This window comes from Zootermopsis nevadensis, unplaced genomic scaffold, assembly GCF_977971745.1.
Source record: "Zootermopsis nevadensis isolate Lab colony 2312 unplaced genomic scaffold, Znev_1.0 Znev_ptg000024l, whole genome shotgun sequence".
NCBI classification, from domain to species: domain Eukaryota; kingdom Metazoa; phylum Arthropoda; class Insecta; order Blattodea; family Termopsidae; genus Zootermopsis; species Zootermopsis nevadensis.
The window spans coordinates 12543835-12564226 of NW_028259156.1; the positions used below are offsets into that span (position 1 = coordinate 12543835).

The following is a 20392-nucleotide window of genomic DNA, read 5'->3' on the forward strand; positions in this document are numbered from 1 at the left end:
GTCTAAACCAAATTAGTTACATATTTTTCTGCAGCTCCACAAGATTATTTTATTCGAAAAAAACAAAACAATTTTAAGCTGAAAAGAGATAGGTACAAGGGACAGCGTTTTATATCTTACACGGCTCCTGCACTCCATATTACAGTCTCGTGGAGCAAAACGAAAGCAGACAAGTGCAAACAGCGTGGAATTAGGAAACCCGCTTTGGTTATATTCCGCTGTTCTATGCCTATTACGTGTGCTCGTTAATGATTAGAAGTCACGTGATCGATCTGAAACGAAGGGAGAGTTAAATCAGACAATAAATCTGGAACAGGCTTACGATACTCCCTGCTCAATGAAGGTTTATGACAATGAAAAAATTGTAACTGAATAAAACGAACACAGCGCTAACTGGATCAAGTTGTGCTTGTTAAGTTACCAACATACTGGAAAGAAAAGTAGTCTGGCGATTCCTTTCCGATTCGTATCAGTTTCTCTAAAATGCTGCTTTACATCAAGATGAATGTAAATATGTCCCTAGTGCTTAATTAAGCGCCACGCTATTCAGACTTATTGGACTATTCCACCACAGAAAAGGGGTCCCTCTACCCTTTTCATACGGGGCTGGGTGTGCCTGAAATCCGGTATGGATCTTGTGACGTAACACACATTGTGAATCGAATTTTGGGTTCCCATTCCATAACCTAGTGACTGAGATACGTCGGCTTCCACTTTACAACAAGTTAAAATATAACTTTATGACTTTTTCTCAAAAGTATTCACACACAGAAATAAGCTCGCGATACAGACCACAATGGAGATCCCACTAACCTACAAAACATGAGCTTAAAACGTCTCTGACACAACGTATACATGCCCCAAAATGGGCACAAGTTACCACTCTACTTTGACTGGAACAATTCTCAGCAACAGAAGTGACCTAGATTGATTTTCCTCTTCGTCACCCCAACAATTTGCACTGTGACTCCCCTAATATCCAATAGGTTGTGAACGCTGTTTAACTTTAAATAAAGGAAGCAGATTATGAAGATAACCACTCACATAGCTAGCGTCAATATTAAAAAATATACGGTGTTTAATATCCACTCCATCATATGCATTCTTGTCGCATAGCCAGACAGCACACAGACAATATTACGCTTGGGTTTGAGTTTACGTTGGCTTTTCTAATGCTTCTTTCATTTTTAGTTAGCTTTGTCAACAAGGGACTTGTGGCTCTGTTGCTTTACGGTGTATAGCGTTTCGATCATTTCTGCCACTTGAGTTTAGCTCTGGAAGGAAATGACGAAGTATACGGACAAAGTGCCACGTGTATACCATAAATTAACGTCGTCATTGAGAAAATGCCTTTAGTTAAGAACGTGCTGTAGTAATGTGGTCCAATGGAGTAAAAATATCTGCTCCTTTTCAAAAATAACAAATATAATAAGAAAATAACTTTGATATAACTAATTCAGACTCGCTGCATCAGTGGAGCGGTAATCGGGTTTAGAATCGTTTAGAATTTAATTGAAACACAACTTTATATCTTATCTGAAAGTATTAAAATTTAAAACATAGTGAATCATGGTGGCAATAATACAGATAATTAGAATGCATTTGTACGAAAGGAGCCGTTGAATACCGGCGAGGCAATGAAATGAATTCTAGCCGAACTGTCGTCGTCAGTTTAGTAACAACGGACTCCCCGATTCTCTTCCGAAATTTTACTAACATTCTCATCCAAATGGTTAAGAGCTTTCTGACTGTATACGTGGTCGTGAAGTTTTTCATCTGACTTTGACGTCAAAAAAACATGTGGATACGTAAACACTACAGCAGCTGCCAAAATCAACAAAGCCTCGTCTACCAAACGGCATAATGGAAATTCCCATGATTCCTTCAGAAAATATTGTAAGTAATGTACCAGGTTTCATGCCAAGTAACAAGGCCTACTTTCATTACACTGTAATATTATATACGAAATTATTCAATGAAATACTCTGGTAAGAAATTTTATACAAATGTGATTAATTTTTAATAGGACCCTAGGACTAACCGCTGAGGGAAAAAATAAGTTATTTATGTATGCGCATGTACTGAGAAGGTAAAGTGTGTCTGATTATAGAGTAGAAACCAATGAAATTTTAGTAGAGATACAAAAATAATGCTTTCATCATAATTGATCAATCACACTTCTGATAAACTAACACTTCTGTATTATTGTCTTTCTCAAACAAAAAAATTGCAGTTTCCAAACGAAATATGGAAATACAAGATGATTCATGTTTATATATTTTTAATACTGTAAGACTAAAACTAGTGACTCACTTGTATTCACCCACTACAGACAATTTACCATAGCCTCTAGTGGCTTAAAACTTATTTTGTAGAAATTACATTTATAACTTTGTTTTCCAACTAGCTTTGCAAAACAAGAATTCAAATAAAATAGGAAAACAATTCCTTTAAATGAAACGTAATTATAAATCCTCTTAAACTGAAAATCCTAAGAAATATATTGGGCCCTATACATAATTCTTTCCCTGTACATTTTGGATAGCCAGCATTCCGCGGAAACATTTCTCGGACTAGATTCTTAACTTGAGCGATAAATTATATCGCCAAAGCGGAAACTCTTGTAATAAATTTTATAAATAAGCGTTGTAAATCTTGAATCGTTTCGTAAATGCAGAATATCGATGCTTCTGGTTGGAACACTTTCTTCATGAGTATCGTTAACAACTTCGTCTAGTCTTATTTCTGTTGCAAGTTACTTATCACATCAGTAAAAACTTCACAACCGAAACGATTTCTACAGCAACTTATGCTTGCACGATAAAGCAAAGGTAATGCAACAAAGCGTTTGTACTCTTTAACCTTGAAGGCATAACTGCACTATATAATGCTGTTAAAACTAAATATTTACAATTTGTAGCTTTAGACACGGAATTAATGGATCTACATATGTGAGTAAACAAACTGAAAACTTTCAGAAATTTACGTTTCCGTACGAATAAAATATCTTGTTGAATCAGTTGTCTATATTTACAGACGCTGAAAACAGAACATTGAGAGTGAAATTTGTTACAAACTGGTTTCATACACAGGACGGACACTCGGAAAACTGAGATAGTTCTAGAAGGACTCATAATATATCTGGGAAGACTAACAATGCGAAAAGAATGACGCGGAGGATTATGGACTCTAATTATGAAATATTTTATTATGCAGAAAAGTATAATTAAATCTTTTCAGACTAAATTAAACTGAAACTAACATGCCTTCGCATGCATACAAGTAAGAAGTATGATGCTAACGCACTTTACACTTCACAGTTTACAGTTAACAGTTCGCAATTTGTAGTAAAACAGAGAAATGCCAATTAAAAATTTACGTTCTTAGTTCATTCACTACAGTTCCAGGAACTTTTCAATCATCTAGAAAAAGTATTGAACTAAACAGAATTCAGTAACTTCAAGCAGGGACACGTTTCCTTCAAAAACACTGCTGTGGATGCACACATTAGTTAGACCATTCTGCAGCAGACTTACGCACATGACTGAAAGTTATGAATTGCACTGTACTTCAGTTTTGCTGTCTAAAATTGTTTCACGCAGATCCCGCAACACACAGTGTATGAAGTCGCTGTCTCATTATAATTTTCATTGACTACAGCACCATAGAACTCTGCTTTTGCTGGACGGAACAGAAGTTAGTGACGTCATAATCCATCAGTAAAGTTACAGTGAGAGCAACAGGCTTGATGTATTACAATTACATTGATTTGCGATTTATTTGGGAATAATTATTTAAAAATAAACACATTTTACTGTAAGCGTTCTCATATAATGTCAGTTTGTATATACTGCTAGACTTATTTCGAGGTTTGCAAATTAACTATATTTTAATTCCACATCAGGAGCTACACATCAAATAATGAATGTGTGTCTACATAGCTCTATTAGCTACTTATTTTATACTAAATATACGTGCCTGTAACATTAACCTCCAACGAAGTCTATGACATTAGGATTCGATAAATGTTAAGAACTATCATACAACACTGAAACTGTGACGTTCAGAAGAGTTCTCAGGACAGATCACAGTTTCAGTTGGATCGCGCTTATCTTCGCATGTCCTTGGGAAGATTTTCATGTCTCGCAGATTAGTGTTCAAAAACAGGTATAGTACGCGACTGTAATCTTGAGACTTGCAAGGAATGCAGGAAGTCCGAAGCGTTAAAGGCATTACCAACTGGGATCTGTGATCGGACAGATGATATTTGTGGTTGACCCGGGACTGAAAGCTTTTCCTAGGGATTGCGAGAATTGTTAACATTTCTTCTTCAATGTATCAGTTTTTACAGTTGCATAGCAGTCCTTCATATTCCTGGAAGGCATATGCTGTTTTCTATCTTTATAGTTTCAATACTTGTTATATTCTGTGACGTTTCTTTATAAAATACATCGGTTCTAGCCCGTATTTGTTAGGGTATTGGGCTATTGTTACTGTTATTATTGTCATTATAATCGTACCATTATTTCCATCACTCTTATTATAAAGTTCACTTTCTACTGTTCTCATAAATGTCTGTTTTTATATAGGTGGATCATAAAATATTCCCATAATCATTATACCAATGTTGTACGTGAACTAAGGAGCAATATGACCTCAAGGAAAGACTAACAACGATACTGCTCACAGCCTTACAAAATCTATTACTTGTATTCCATTGTTTACATAAACATAAAAAAGCTGTCTTTATCAAAATGAAGGCAAACAGAATTCCATGTTTTCATCTTTCTCACAAATTGGCTGAGATCTCTACGTGTATAGGCAAAGTCTGCTTCTTATTGTATTACTAAGTGAAATGGTCCAGGACGCCGTGAACTAAAGTTCGAGGTCCATTGTCTCTCACGTGAATTTTTAATAACTATTTTCCAGCAAAATCATCTTTATTGTTAAATGTAAGAAATACTGAGGTTCCCAGTCGCAAACTGTGTTTATAAATCTATTTACTACAACTCTGGTAAACCAAACCCATAACGTCAGAACTACAGATTCGACCAAGAATTCTAAAGCTCATCCACAACTTCCGAATTATCGTAGACCTGTGAAAGTTCTTTTACAGATAAGATGAAAACCGAGCAATGAGTATGACTGAAATACTTTATCGGAGACCACATCGTGAGCGGCAGTTTGCGATGAAACACTGATCGATTAATTAAAATTAGGCCTACAGATGAGCTCTACTAAAACGACTCACCTCTACATTTCTGATGGCATGATAATTTTAAAAACAAGAATTAGCCTATTTTCATTAAACATGAATAAGGTTTTTGAAAAAAATTGGACGTTTTACGGCACACAACAGCAGTTCTCTATAGCCACTGCCATTTTAAGATAGGGATTCCAACGTATCATCTTGCAGGCTTCCTCACAGATAAAGATGAATCTGGTAAACTGTTCCAAAACACACAGAAATTAATTTTGGTGTTTCATTAAGAAAGATAAATAATTTACAACTCAGGGAGTTTACAATGATACTCTGTCTGGTATGAATGTTTAGAGATGGCGTTTCGCTTTCCAGTTCATGGCTCTACGATAACAGTAGTGAATATAACCACTCTGGCAGAACACCTCTCGACGTGCCATCTTTATGCAGCAGAATTTCTCTTGTGCTATACAAAACAAAACTGCAAGAACACGCAACTGTAGACTAGGGTACGATACTCGACACTTTTCTTGAATTATTGCATAAATATTTAACCCAGACACTTAATACTAAACCCATCCATGAGCAAATAAACATCATTTCCCAAATACTCAGCAACTGGATATCACTAAATGTTCCAAAATAAACATAACCTATCAACATTACGTTCCAAAGTGTTTAACCTTCAATACTGTACGAAATATCGAAATGTTTTCAGTTTAAGGCTTTCAGAATAACACAGATTGTTACTTGGCTCTAATAATATTAATAGTGTTGTTAGGCCCGCTTCACTGGCCATAGTGTATCTCCATTTTCCATACATCTTGACGGCGAAGAATTCGAACACCAGTAGAAATTTATCTTTCCCTAAGCACAGTATTCACCTTAACGCCCTGGAGGCAGAAAGAATCTCTGAAACGTCGGTAAACTTCTACCATACCACACGGCGTTATAACTCAGAAGACAGCCATCTTCATGTTCATCAACGTGAGAACCAGAGATCCTACTAATAACCAGCTGGATATCATTGGTTATGGTAAAGTTTTATGAACAGCAAAGAGGAGAAATGGAACAGCATATACAGCAACGCTGATAGAGTGTTAATAAGATCTGCTGCCTTACTGGATATAATCGGTCACAAGACTGGTACACAGCCACAGTCAATACAAATATTTCTCTTAAGCAGTCATTGCTGTGTTATTTTATAAACTAACCTACTTAGTGTCAGAAAACGAGTGGTGTGTGGTATTTATACCTTACGTAAAATTCGCGTCAGTAACTTAACTTGCCTTATCTTTCAGTTTACCACTAATAAATTATTAGTAAGTGCGTGTGTTAAAATCACAATACTTAATTTACTGTTTCTACATACACAGGACTAGTAGGAGGCTACAAATGTTTCAAAAGGACAGGTTTATGCTGTGTACGCCATTACGAAAATCATTTTTATTGCGTGTAAAGAAATGCACGTCTTGCAGCTTTAACTGTATATCCGCGGTCAATTATATTTAGTTATTACAATGTCAGGTGAGGGGCCGGGCTGTTCCACCTCCATAAATGTAATGGTTGAGTTGCCTGAACACACAGTGGCCACTGCGCTTTCAACTACGGGCCCAACCCTAGCACTGCCTCCGCAGAACACAAAAAATAATCTGGTAGTCCCGCATTTAGCGATGGAGTTCCAGCACGCAACTGGTTCACTCCTACGTGTTCTTACTTGCCATTAACTCGCCTTCTTCACATTACACAATAACACTGACTCATCGCACAATCCGTACACTCAGTTCAGCAGCATGTCGCTAAACAAAAATCTGATTGGTTTAATTCGACGGTATTCGACCTTTTTTGTTCGCGTACCCCCAGATATAATTTCTCTTCAACTTTGTACCCCCAAAGTTGTTGGTGTATAATTCAACTTATACATAGCATATAATCTACATCTAAAATAAATTAAATAAATTACATTACTGATTATTCAGTGTTTATCATAAAATAATATATACATATTTTTTAAAATTTCACGTATCCACTAAGATGTCTTCGCGTACCCCAGGTTGAATATCACTGGTTTAATTAATCCGAACAGGCAAACGTCACGCGTTATTTAAAGATGTTTGACTGAGGTGATGATGGTTATGTAACCTGTGCTGAAAACGAGTGTGAAATACGAGGTGAAGGCCTATTTCAAGGAAGGCTACTTCTTGGAATTGGTCTTAAGGAACTGATGAAAACCACGGAAAACACCAGTTAGGAGAGAACGGCATAAATCATTTTTGATTGGACAGGAAAGTGGCAGATGAGTGAATCTTGGTGTTCAGTTTCAATACTTTATTGCAGCACAAATGTTTCTGTTTCTATTTCTGTCTCGCAATAAGCTTGAAACTGATCCTCAAACCACATCGGGCTCGGATCCTGCGACACAGAGATCCATTTCACGTCACAGCGAACTGTCGAATGCCACGAACACAGACAGGGACGAACGAAGCAGCCGTTCCAGGTAATGATTATGGGTAAGCTATAAAACACGTTGCGGATCGCGTTATAAAAAAGAACATTTTAACAAAATATCGCATTAAAGACCTCTGAATGTAAAGCTGAGACCGGAAACTTTAGAATCTGGCAGATTCTTGTACATTGCACTTAGTTTAAGATTTTACGTTCTTTTGCTCCATGTAGCCAGCAACAGTTGAACTGCGAACACAAACTCCGTTAAACGAAGAAAGAAGATCCAGGCTGATTTAAGATTTCAGTAGTTCGTTTCTTAAAACGTTGTATCAAACGGGTTAATGTTACAGTGAAATTAATGCTGCTGGATTTAAAAATTGAAAAGCCGAATAGACATGTGTCAACTTCAAGTTCTTTCTTTCACTCGCTGTCCACGTTTCTATTTTATATTTCTAATTTTAGTACAATATAAGATACGTTTCTTAGTTCTTTTATTAGCCTTTGTTTCTTTTATAATCTATTCAAGCGCATTTCACAATTAATACTATCATGAATTTATCTTCAGCACGTCTAAATTCTTTTTTTTCTTTTATTTTAATTATCGAATTCAATATTCTTATACGAGTTTATTCTGCCATGTTTATGGACGTGTTATTGTTCTGCAATAGGGCTGAAAAATCCCGTAATGTTTAGAATTGTCATGATAATGGGCATTCGAGGTAATTAAAAGCACTGACAACTTGTATTATTTTGTTGATTAGTCCAAGTTCATATTAATACCATTATCAGCATTATTATTATTGTATCGTTAGGGTTGACACTACACAACACCGATATTAATTACCGAAAATGTGACTAAATAAACTCTCCATACATAAACCTACAAAAATACATTCTTCACTCTGAGTATTCATTTGAGTCATCTCTACTTTATCACAGCCGTCTGCCTTGAAAACTATTGCTGTGTTTATAAATAACAAAGAAAGGCATCGCTTGACAAGAAAACTGATTCTGGAACTTGCATCGTAAAATGAAAAATCCTTTTCGGTAGAAATATTAACAACATTTTCACGATATTTTATATAAATTCGTTTGTTATTTGAACTGTTGTTATTGATTATTTATTCATTTAAACTACGTTTTCTAAACTGTTTAATAAATAAGTCACAATGGCAAACAAAGTGATTAAGATTATGTGGCTTTTCAATTCATAAGAGTAATGTCGATGTTTTCACCATTAGGATGAACTCCAGCAACTACATTTGCGGTTATACGTGAGAAAAAATAAATACAGAGAAATTGAAAAGGAAGAGAAAGGGGAAATACATATTTGTTAGATAAATACTTGTGTGTCTGAAAGAAATGACTGAAATTTCGTATCTTAGGAAATTCCGACAATGTTCTTGCTCGAATGGCACCTCTAGATGACAGTAAAGGAACAGGAAATGTGCCAGCAATAAGCCCACGTTCAGCTGAAAGAACTGAGTAGCTTCGCTGCATTAAGTACTAGAAATGACCAGCGTAATTGAACGACCGAATGGAGCATGCGATATTCAAATTAAGTCTGTCACACCGAATGGCATGAAAGACAACCACAAGCTTGGATCCAGAGGTTTGAGGAAACAGAACTCTAAGTAGAAGAAACGGAAATGCAAAATGATGTAGACAACTGTCATAACAAATTTAACTACGATGAAGACAAACCATTTTCTGTAGCGTATGTTAAAAAACAGGAAAAGTAGGTTGTCAAGAGCGGATTAATTGTAGAGACTTAATAACGATTAGTTTGAATAAAAGAACAATTACGTTTGGTCACTCCTTGGGACGGTCCATTAATATTTTACTTTGCTCGCTAATATCAAAGGTTACTTATTCTAAGCCGTTCTTAATAAAACACTGTCATCAGTGTGTCATTTGAATTTCATTTAATTTTTATACTTGGTTTATTTTTACGAGCACAGTTTTAGTGTCATATAACAATATTGTTTCCTCAGGAAACACATCCACTGCTTTACAATAAAGGAAAGTAGTACCATTTATATTGTTGGTAATATTTTCCTTTATGCAGTGCCAAGAATTCTACCACCTCTTCCGTCCTAAGAATGTACTTCACTTTCAGAATACCTTCTATGCATACAAAGTTGTAAATAAAGTTCAAAACTTGGACAAAAGCGCTAGTAACCCGGAAAGGCAATTGAATAAACGTGCAGCGACGGTGGCCTGTCGGAAAGCTGCAATGGCACGCGCAATGTAATCAGGGGCTCATGACGGTAAAGCAGGTTCCTGCTCTGACTTGGAACATGACCGTACGACACTATATAACCTACTTTTGAACATCCCAAGACTATCAAAGGTCAACACAAATGTCAGGATAAATATATGATCATGGAAACATGCACATGGATCACAAGATGTCTTCTAAACACATCTCTCTCATTTTCAGATGCAATTCCGCGTATCCTTCCAAGTTTTAATGTTGCTTGAAGAGATTTGTATGGGGATTTACAACTAGTCACCACCACAATTACTTTTAGAATTACTTATTTGCTTGTGTTTAATCCACAATATCATTTCACATCTTCCCACTGTTGAGAAGAGAACACGTTCTTACTGTTGTAGACAAATGGTATGATTCCTTAAGCTGACCCATCCCAAAATGAAGACTCTACACTCTGACAAAAAGCAAGCCTTCGAAGAAAACCTTTCTAGTAGGCCTATTTGTAAAACGTAAATGCATGGCAGACGTGTAAAAAGTGTAGCCAATCTAGATTTCTGTTTACGAAGGAAATGAATGTTTGCCCAAAACATGTAAAGTTGGGACAGATTAAAAACTTGGGTCCTACATAAAATTTATGTAGACATAAGTCATTACATATAATAACAAAGACTATTATGAATTCGAAGATTTCTGATTAGATCTTATAAATAGAAGGAAGTCACAAATTGCAGTGGGGGATATGAATTATTATGCAAGGAAGTGAACGAATGAAGTAGACTGATAATTCACAGAACTTTCTAGTCCCATCGTATGAATTGATTTGCATGATAAAGACGTTAAAACGTTAATCCTTTCGTATGTACTTCATATGAGTACTGCCGTGCTGAAAATCATTATATTTAACAAACTTCTAATGAGAGATTGTAAACATGGTGCACTTGTGAATGTAGGTATGAACGTAGACTTTAGATAATTTCGAAAAGAATAAAATATGAACACATCACTTCTAGGTACGGGTACAGAAGAAAAACAGAATGCTTATCGAACTAATACAAGCTTCAAATGTAATGGTTTTATGAATGTTTGTTGCAGTCTTTTATCTGGAGGATCGCAGCAGATCATACCCCCCCCCCCCCCCCAAAGCTGTCTGCTCACTTTAGTGTCAGTCGTGTGACCCATCATTCACATCGCCACTGACTCCCCTTTGCCTTACCACAAGCCTTTTCGCTGCTAGTCTCTTTTGCCACGCAAAACTTTTCCCCTCTCAGAAGTGACTTTAAATAAATGTGGGACAATGGACTTCCGAAATGAGAAGTGCAAAGTGAAGTTTCAAACATTAATTTCCGCCCCTATGCGTTTACATCTCTCGCTTCAGTCCTCTGCTCTTTCATTCAGGAGTTAGAGTCAACACCGACGAGAAAACTTATTTATTTATAACGCAAAATGCATCTTAAGCCGGCATATTAATAATATTTGACATCCAATTTACCTTGGCATGAAAATCTACTCACATGGTTCTCCTCTCAAATGTTTTATTCTCGTCAACATGTCATTGCTCTGAGGTGGAAGAAAAGTTTCCTGAACTTTATTTTGCTAAGAAAAAATTTGTTACTGTAATGTATTTGAAAATGTGGTTGATAAGTATGAAAATATAACTTTCGTCAATACAATAAATTACAATATTATTACAACTATCGGCCAGGAAACGGCACCAAACATTTGAATGTCTCACGAACGTAAATAACGTTAGCAACAAGATCAGACAGCGTCACTACCGAGAAGAAAAAGGTCGAGAAATTGTATCATCAGAAACAAAAATGACAATACATAACTTTGATATACGGTACTTTAGCCTGACAAGAGTCCGTTAATTCAAAAATTCTATTTGCTTACTGACTTTATAAGAGTGCATAGTAAGCCTTCGTTTGATTTATCCATCTTAAATACTAAACTGATCAAAATTAGACTGTTAATAACAGAAAATAATAACGTTTCATTAGTAGGTCAGCAAGTTTTTAAAATGTATGATTTTAGGTTTTCACAGCAGTGAGTAAGAAGATTTCTGTCTCCTGGGTTGTTGCGCCGTGTAGTACTACAGAAGACAGAAATCAAGTTTTTAAAAACTTCCTCATAATTTGACCGCAGAAGGAAGAACAAAATAATAACAATAAAAGAAAATAAATGTAGACGGACTCAATAAGAAGCCACGCGACAAGGCTATCAGTGGCAATTCTACGACTCTCGTGTACCGCTCAAAGACACTGACACGCTACGATATTACTGGAAACGTTTCGTGATTAAGCAAGTATACTGTTATGGCTTCAATAATAAGTAAAGAGTGTTCCATAACACTTCTAACATTCGAATAACGAAGTCTGACAGCATCTCCCGAGATTTGGTACTGAGTAACTGCGCCACCGATTGAATTTGCATTTATAGGCTGTTAGCCTAACAAAATCTTCCACTATCATATAGCAGTCTGCCATTATTTCTTACTAAAGCAAAATGACAGTTGTTAACAAGAGAACTTTCTTTTGAGAAATTAAAAATCAGTACATTAAACGCAAAACTTCATCGTATTTCGAAACAATATCAGTATCTCCAAGCATATACACATTCAAAGGACAACAACCTCCTACCTTTCACATCTTTCCCACTCATCACCTTAAACTTTACGCCTCGTTCAAACTCCTCAATTGTAACTGTCCTTTCGTATAATCTATAAACGAAAGAATTATATAGCCTACTGAAAGACCAACTTCAGCTCCAACAATTCAGGTAAATCGCAGACTAACATGGGAAAGATTTCTGTCTTCTGGGTTGTTGAGCTGTGTAGTATGGTAGATGTTTACCAACGTTTCAGAGGTCATACTGCTCTGAATCGCCCTGATGACGGAGGCAGTATGACCTCTGAAACGTTGGTAAACATCGACCAGACTACACAGCGCAACAACCCAGAAGACAGAAATCTTCATACTCACCGCTGTGAAAACTTCAAATCATACAAAACATTGGAAAGTTAGATCGCAACTCATTCTATAATTTAAATCCATACTGAGAGCCCTGGAAGTAAGAAGCGTCCGTTATTCGGAATATCCTCAGATCACACAAATATACAGGATTAAGTTTAGTAATCATACAGTAAATGAATTGTACACGCTCTTCACAATTTCTGCTTCATAAACTAACCTAACCACTTATAATGCAATCCATAAGTTTATCGGCTGAATAATGAGTACCCAAAATACAGACCGTAGCTCGACTAGCGTCAGAGGTCCGCCTACTGTGCAGACGGGACTGGCAGTTCCGTCCGGTACAGGAATAGCGTATGGCAACGCCCGTTTCGGAGTCCACGTCAGCGCAGACACTATTATGTCATCGCCATGCACCGACTAGGTTCCTTCATAATACAAACACAACGCTTGCCGAACTCATAAACCACCGTTTCTCGACAAAGATAAAAAGGAATATTGAAGGGGTTGTTTGCATTAGGCTCAGTAGAAGAGTTAACTAACCACTCTGTTTATGTATAAAGTGAAGATTTAGCGGCGGCTGAAGTTGATGAAAGACACTCGGGTTACAAACCGCGTCAAGTGGCTGAATGGTGAAAAAAACATATCTTATGCCAACGTTTCGAAAACAATTTCTGCTCTCATCTTCAGGACTGCTGAGTAGCAAAACTGATCCTTTGTAGCGCACTCGCAGATATTAAAAAGTTGTTTTTACATCAACAGCAGAAGTGTCATGAACTGATACAAAGATTATCCTACTTTCCTGTACCTACTGTTTGGAAATAACTCACAGGAATGTTAAATCTTCGTTCATGAAAACAAAATAACCAAGAACATGCATACTCCTTGTGGGTAGATCCATTTTTACGTTTAATAACTTTAAGAGAAACGGCAATTTTTTAAGCTTACGTAAAAAATTTGTGGTCCTACACAACTTTTTTAATCTCCTACGTTATCAATACAAGTATAAAGCCTACACCAAAGTTTAAAATTGAGTGTTAATAACACATACTTCATTGTGTGTTGTCACAGGCACTCTCTTGATAACGCATGATATATCTCAGGTCGTTGAAGGGGTGAGCATGAAATAAAAACTGGCAATAACTCAGAATTCATAAAGCACTTACGTATATATATAACTGTTAACAATGCAGTGTTCACTGGTGAGTAGAATCAGCGACTTTACATTCGTTGTTCTTACAGTTAGTAGCCACTGGTGACGACAACAGGCCTATACAATTGACATATTATTATAGATATTTAGAGCTCACTGAAAATCGGTTTCTTTCAGGTAATGTTAATCACTGATTGACAGTGAATCTTACAGCAGTTCCTTTTTAGAAAGTTACAGAACAGAAATTGGTTGTTTTATTCGCCCCCCCCCCCCAAACACCGGTTTTATTTTAATTGGTTTCTATGGCCTGGCAGTTACTCGACAATAATTACATTTTATGTAAGATACACATAAAGCGATAATACTCCCTAAAAGAATGTCTAATTGTATTTTGGTGTCTCTGTAGAACCGTCATCCTCATACAATTAATCCCATTAACTAAATTACACTACCTTACATTAACGTAAACATATATTTGTAAAATCCCTACGCACATTATTCATGAGAAATTAAAAGTGGAAAGCGACAGTTTCAAAAGCCCAAAAAATTCTGTTGCCACATCGTCTCACAACCCTTCCTACAGTCTACAGATAAACAATAATTCAAATTCTTGCCACCCCGACATAACACGGGCTGTGTTTAGAGAAACAGCATCTATTAAATTTGCTTCTGGGTTAAGTGAGTACTAGCTCTCCAGTACGATCAATACAGCCGATAATAATTAATTATGAGGGCGATAACTGATAGCCATGAATGCGTCTAGTACGCCTGTGGTCACACAATCAGGCCCGTAGCCAAGAACGGGCAGATTTCGGTCCACCCAGAAAGACCACCAATGCCATTTCACATGATCCAGGCTTCAGGGATGTACACACGCGTAGACAAAGATGTGGTGGGTAATGCAAAACTACAGGATTCGCTGGTTTTATTTAACTTAACGCTACGTAGTCTGCTGGAGCAAATGGACAATAACTGAAAGCCAAGATAAACCGACGAGAGGGATTAAGTGAATTTTCAGAAATGTTAAAACGATTTACTTTCGGTTCGATAATGCACAAACATACAGCGCGTGTCATTTCATTTTTACGAATCGTTGAAAAGGTCTCGGTTCATAAGCAGTTTTGAGTTGCGTATATTTTATAAACATACAGGTCCAGAAAACATACGGAGCTTATCTTAAATCTCACTGTTAACAGGGAATTATATTTCATACTGCTTGTTGGAAACTTCTGCATACAAAAAAAATTCACTTTATATTTAATTTCAGACTCATACGTGTTTAGAGTTAATTTCAGTCAGAAACTGTGCTCTTTTCTTTTGGTTCTACCAAAGACTCGCTGCAGTGGAATCTGCAACGTCGACATTTTTAAATCAGTGTCTGTAGATGCATCAGATTGAAATCGCCTGTACGTATATATTCATATCTCAGTGTTGGTGCACCAGTGAACATCCCTTCGTGCACCACTAACTCTACACAACTATTTCTTTCATTCACTAAGAACATCCACTATCACAGACAACAGAACACTATAAATCTCGTAGATTAGACCAAATGTGCTCACAGATCAAACAAAGGAATGCGCGCTGAGGTACTTGGGTCAGTTTTAACTAAATCCTTACAAATTTCTGTTGTTGGTTGTGCCTCAGCTTGTACAACCGTGATTTGAAAATTCGGGTCTCCTGATATATAGCATTCAGAGTTGACCGAGCGGATTAGATCCTGGCATCTTCAAATTCCGGTAGAGACCGGACTCCGGCTGGACGTCCTATGTTCTGTTCCCGGCGGAGAAGTGCAGGGTTTGTCTTTACACAGAATGCGGAGTGGTGGAAATATTCATGCATGTCAAAGAAGGTATAATACACAGATATTTTTATTAAAAACGTAACAGATAATCTCCAGACTTTATCTGAAACCATTTATAGTGTAAATGTTTTTCTAAACACTGACTACTCTGGTGGTTACCTTTATAAAGCTACACTATGTACTTCAAACGCCAATCAGTTCTGGCATAATCAAATAAGTTCAGTACTTCGTTAGTAACGAACGAAGTTCCTCACATTTTACTACACCGCAAAGGTATTTACTTCAACTAAGCAATTCTAACACGCAGTCTACAAGGACGCCGTCTTGCACTTTACGAACATCTAAATTATCGACTGTTTCTAAACCTGCCTTAACATGAAGCCCTCATGCAGTCGCAAAACTTTGTTCTTAATATTTTGTAAGGTAGTCAAATATTAAAGCCTTGCTTGTTTTATACACGTATGGAAGCTTAAAACTTTAGAAATTAAGTTCGTCACCGTTCTCATACAAAGTTCTTTCCTTCCATGCTAATGCTGTAATGCGAACATACGGACAGTTCCACGTGACGAGAAGAAAAACCTCGTAAATTTAATGTCCCTTATATCACAAACATATTGCTTGCTTATTTACAAGTCAAGTTACTTTATAATAAAATAGTACTATAAAATAAAGATCTAGGATCCAAATTCTCTCAAATAAGTATCATTAACCAAATATTAGATTTAGTTTTTAATAACACGTCTCACGTTAAATCATTTCAGTTCCTGCTGTTGATGATCCCAGTTGTGTAGCCTTTCATAATTTCTACCTTTCAATTTCTTACGTGTCTCTTGTCGTGAGACAAAGAAGCAACGAGACTTGTAATGACGCTGAATCAAACGACAACATGATTCTTTCATCAAATTCAAACACTATTCAACACTCAATGCAGACTGGGTGTACTGTTGAGTTACCTGAACACTTACGATGTATCAATTCAAGCAATCCAAAATTTCTGAAATTATACTAATTCTTAATTACAAAACTATAATTTGAAATGTTTTGTACGGCTGTAAAAATTAATCTCTCTATCTAACACAGGATGACACAGATTGAGGGTGTTTGAGAAGAAAGTTGTTAGAGGAATAATTCCGCGGAAACAGGATAGAGGAGGAATTTCCATGATGAAGGGCTTCATAAATTTTTTCTGCTCTCTAAAGAGTATTAGATGAAGATATCAAGGAGTGTGAGATAGGCTGGGTATGTAGTATGGATAAATGAAATGAGTAATTCATGCATTTTAATCTGAAACCCTCACAGCACGAGACCACAAGGAGGGATCTAGAAGAAGGCGGGATGATAATTTTAAAACTAATCTTAAAAGATGGGGTTTGATGGTGTGGAATGAATGGGTCTGGCGGGCTCCTATAAACACGGTAATGAATATTCAAGTTATAATAGAGACTAAGAGTGTCTTCAGCAGCTGATAAATTATTAGCTTCTCAACAAGTGTTCTGTTCCAAGGCATAACGCAATAATTATCAGAATTTAAATTCTTTGTTCACTAAAATAATTTATTATGCAAATTCACAAGCTGTTCTGAACAATTAAATCTATTTTTACTGAAATAATAAATTAATTATGCCCTGATTTTATGCCCTTTTTAATATGCTATTTATTGAGAGATTTTTAAAAGGAAAATACCTATGGGCAATGCTGTCGGCTCACTCAAAGAAGTCTTGAATTTACAAAATCCCAAAATAAAATGTGTGAACAACTAGGATTATATAAACGTTTTGCTAGTATAAGAAACTAATTATACATTGTGGCAGTTAAATGAGAAAGACGGCACGATTTATAATTCAACTGAATAAAGAATAAAGCAACTCAATTATTAACTGGACAGGTTAATCAATAAATCTGACAGTCCTAAGGCAGGTTTATTGGCCAGGCTGTATAGGTATAAATTACATAAGATACGGAACACTTACGAAAGTTCTCCGGGATCTACTTCGTTAATTCAGAAAGGCATAACTTATGAAACGCATTGCGTACTCCTCACTGTCGCTTTTACTCCAGGAAAGAGGCTGTGTGCTGTTCTTCTTGCCTTAATATTAAATAAGGTACATGAGACGTAAATAATCCATCTATTTCGACACGCAGACTGCTTTGAGCTTTATTATCCTTAATTCTTAGCTTCCCGTATCGAGGAAGCTGCTTTGCTTTATAATTCTGCTGAAATCCAGCGAGAAAATTTCAACTCGTTGAGCAACGGAAGAAACCTATATGAACACGGTATCTCGCGTTATTCATTATTTAAGAATGAAGACGTGGCTTATTTCTAGACGCTTAATTTTAATTCTGAAAGTACGTACATTTGGCCCAATCAGTGCATAGTCAAATTTTATTCCCTGAAAAATAAACGTAAGAAAGAGAACAACAAATAAATAAGCTAATGAAATAAAACTGTTTAAGTTCTGCTTATACTCGTACCACACTAATTGACTTAAATTATAAACAACTATATTTTTGGTGTATACTGACTATAAAATGCCGAGTAGGATAAGAGGAAAGTCAGGTCATTTCTTTATAGTTTGGAAAGCGTCATTACATAATATTAAGTCCTAGTGTCTGTAAATCTCACTAGATCTTACTCTTCAACCACACATTCGCAACACATTCATTATTAGCAAGTCAAAGGATGAACAACTTACATTATTTGCTTCGTAATAATCGTTCTCCCTAGGCGTTCCAATCTCGGTGGGTTCTCTTAAGCAGGACTGTGTAGTCGGAGTCAGAAGCAATATTAGGTGGAGTCGAAGTCGGAGTCGGTAAAAATGTACCGACTCCGAACTCGATATAAAATCTTGAGAACAATTTCTATACTCTGTGAGCCTCCGGCGGCCTCAAGCGTAGGGAGATTCAACGACGTGTTGAACCACATGGTGTGGGAAAAATGCTTTGTAACTTTGGCTCCGGTACCTTAAGAATACAAACTGTCTACAAATCAACCGATTTCTTCAATAACTATTAGACGTTTATTTAAATATAGGTTATAAGTCTAAAACGTAGCCTGATGATTCACGTGGTGGTGATGAAATCTCTTATGGTGCCATTTACCATTTTAGTAGGTTTCCCCTTATTAAGGAGGAGTCGGAGTCGGAGATTTTAGTACTGACTCCACAGCCCTGATCTTAAGGCTCAGTTTTTAAGTACAGCTTCATTCATTGCATTTCTATTTGACGTATTCCTTGATATAATTACCATATCTGATAACGAACACAAGTAATGAAACACCTCATTATTTAGTTATACCGAATCTGTTGTTACTTCATCTCCGTCATATTCATATATTTTCCTCAGCACCCTGGCTTATACACAATTAATTTATGTATGTCGCTGAAAAAGCAATATTTTTCACACCAGAGAAACATAATACAAGTCTATTTGTTAGCTCTCGAATGAGACATTGATTCATAACATGAAAGAAATGTGACGCAAGACATTATTAATACACCACACACTTGCTATTGAAAGCGTGACTAACCATCTTGAGTCGAATGTTAATTTGTGTTAATTTTTAATTTTGAAACAGGGTAAGCTACTGCCAGAATACAGGGCGCTTTAACCCAGACTACAGCCATCTTTATACAGACAGACGTTTTGCGTTTTTCCTCAGTCTCTTCAGCGGAATGCTGGGAGACTGCCACGACGTATGCCACTTCTTCCCGAAGTTCACTGAACTTCACACCTTCTCACAATTGGACACTACAAAACCTACGATCCCTTTAGAAGTAATGAATATCAATTTGGCCATAGGCTGGTTATTGTAGGTCCCACCATATAAACGGTCAAAGCAGTGGCTTATGTCACATTGGTATATAATGGAATTACGTTATATACCCAGCACTGCGTTTGACAATTTGATCGAAGTTTTAGAGCAAAGTTTTCGTCTAGAGATGAGAGTTGCATGGTTCATTTCTACACAAGGACGAGATGTCTTACGGGAGAAGCGTTGGTACATGACATATATCAGGACGCCTGTCTGCACCCGCATGCAAGAGCGAGACCAGATTTCATCAGCTGAAGAGGATTTATTACATCACGCCAACAATATTTCCAAGAACGTAAATAACAGAAGAAACAAAGTATATTACAAAAAATACTACCGTAGTTCCAAAATTATATCATCTCTTTAGATGCTAAAAATGTCAACTCCACACACATACACACACACTGCTTGAATTTTGAACAGTTGCAGTAGTAGGTTTTGGAAATCATAAATCTTTCCCTAGTTTCGTTTTTGTGCGATGATATAAAGAGACGGGCACTTTCAAATGATTTATATAAACCTCCACTAGAAAAGTTCAGTTGTTAAGGAATTCGAATCTTTTTCCCATGAAGTTACACTTGACATAATAACAGCATTGTATTGGAACAAATGAACAATATCGAAACACACACGAAATACGGTAGTCTACAGCACAGTACAGTTTCGTCCGAAAAATGTCGGAATTTCCGAGAGTTTTGTAACGCGTCAGAAGAAGTTGTTAATATTTTTCGTTCAACATTGAGTTAAATGGCCGCAGAATGTAATGAGTGTTTCTAAGGGTTAGAGTCA

At 36.5% G+C, this 20392-nt stretch overlaps 1 protein-coding gene across 23 annotated transcripts in view; it reads right to left on the reverse strand.

Annotated features, from left to right (window-relative positions):
* Positions 1-20392, reverse strand: part of nrm (neuromusculin) — a 590496-nt gene that overhangs the window by 492091 nt on the left and 78013 nt on the right. The window lies entirely within an intron of this gene.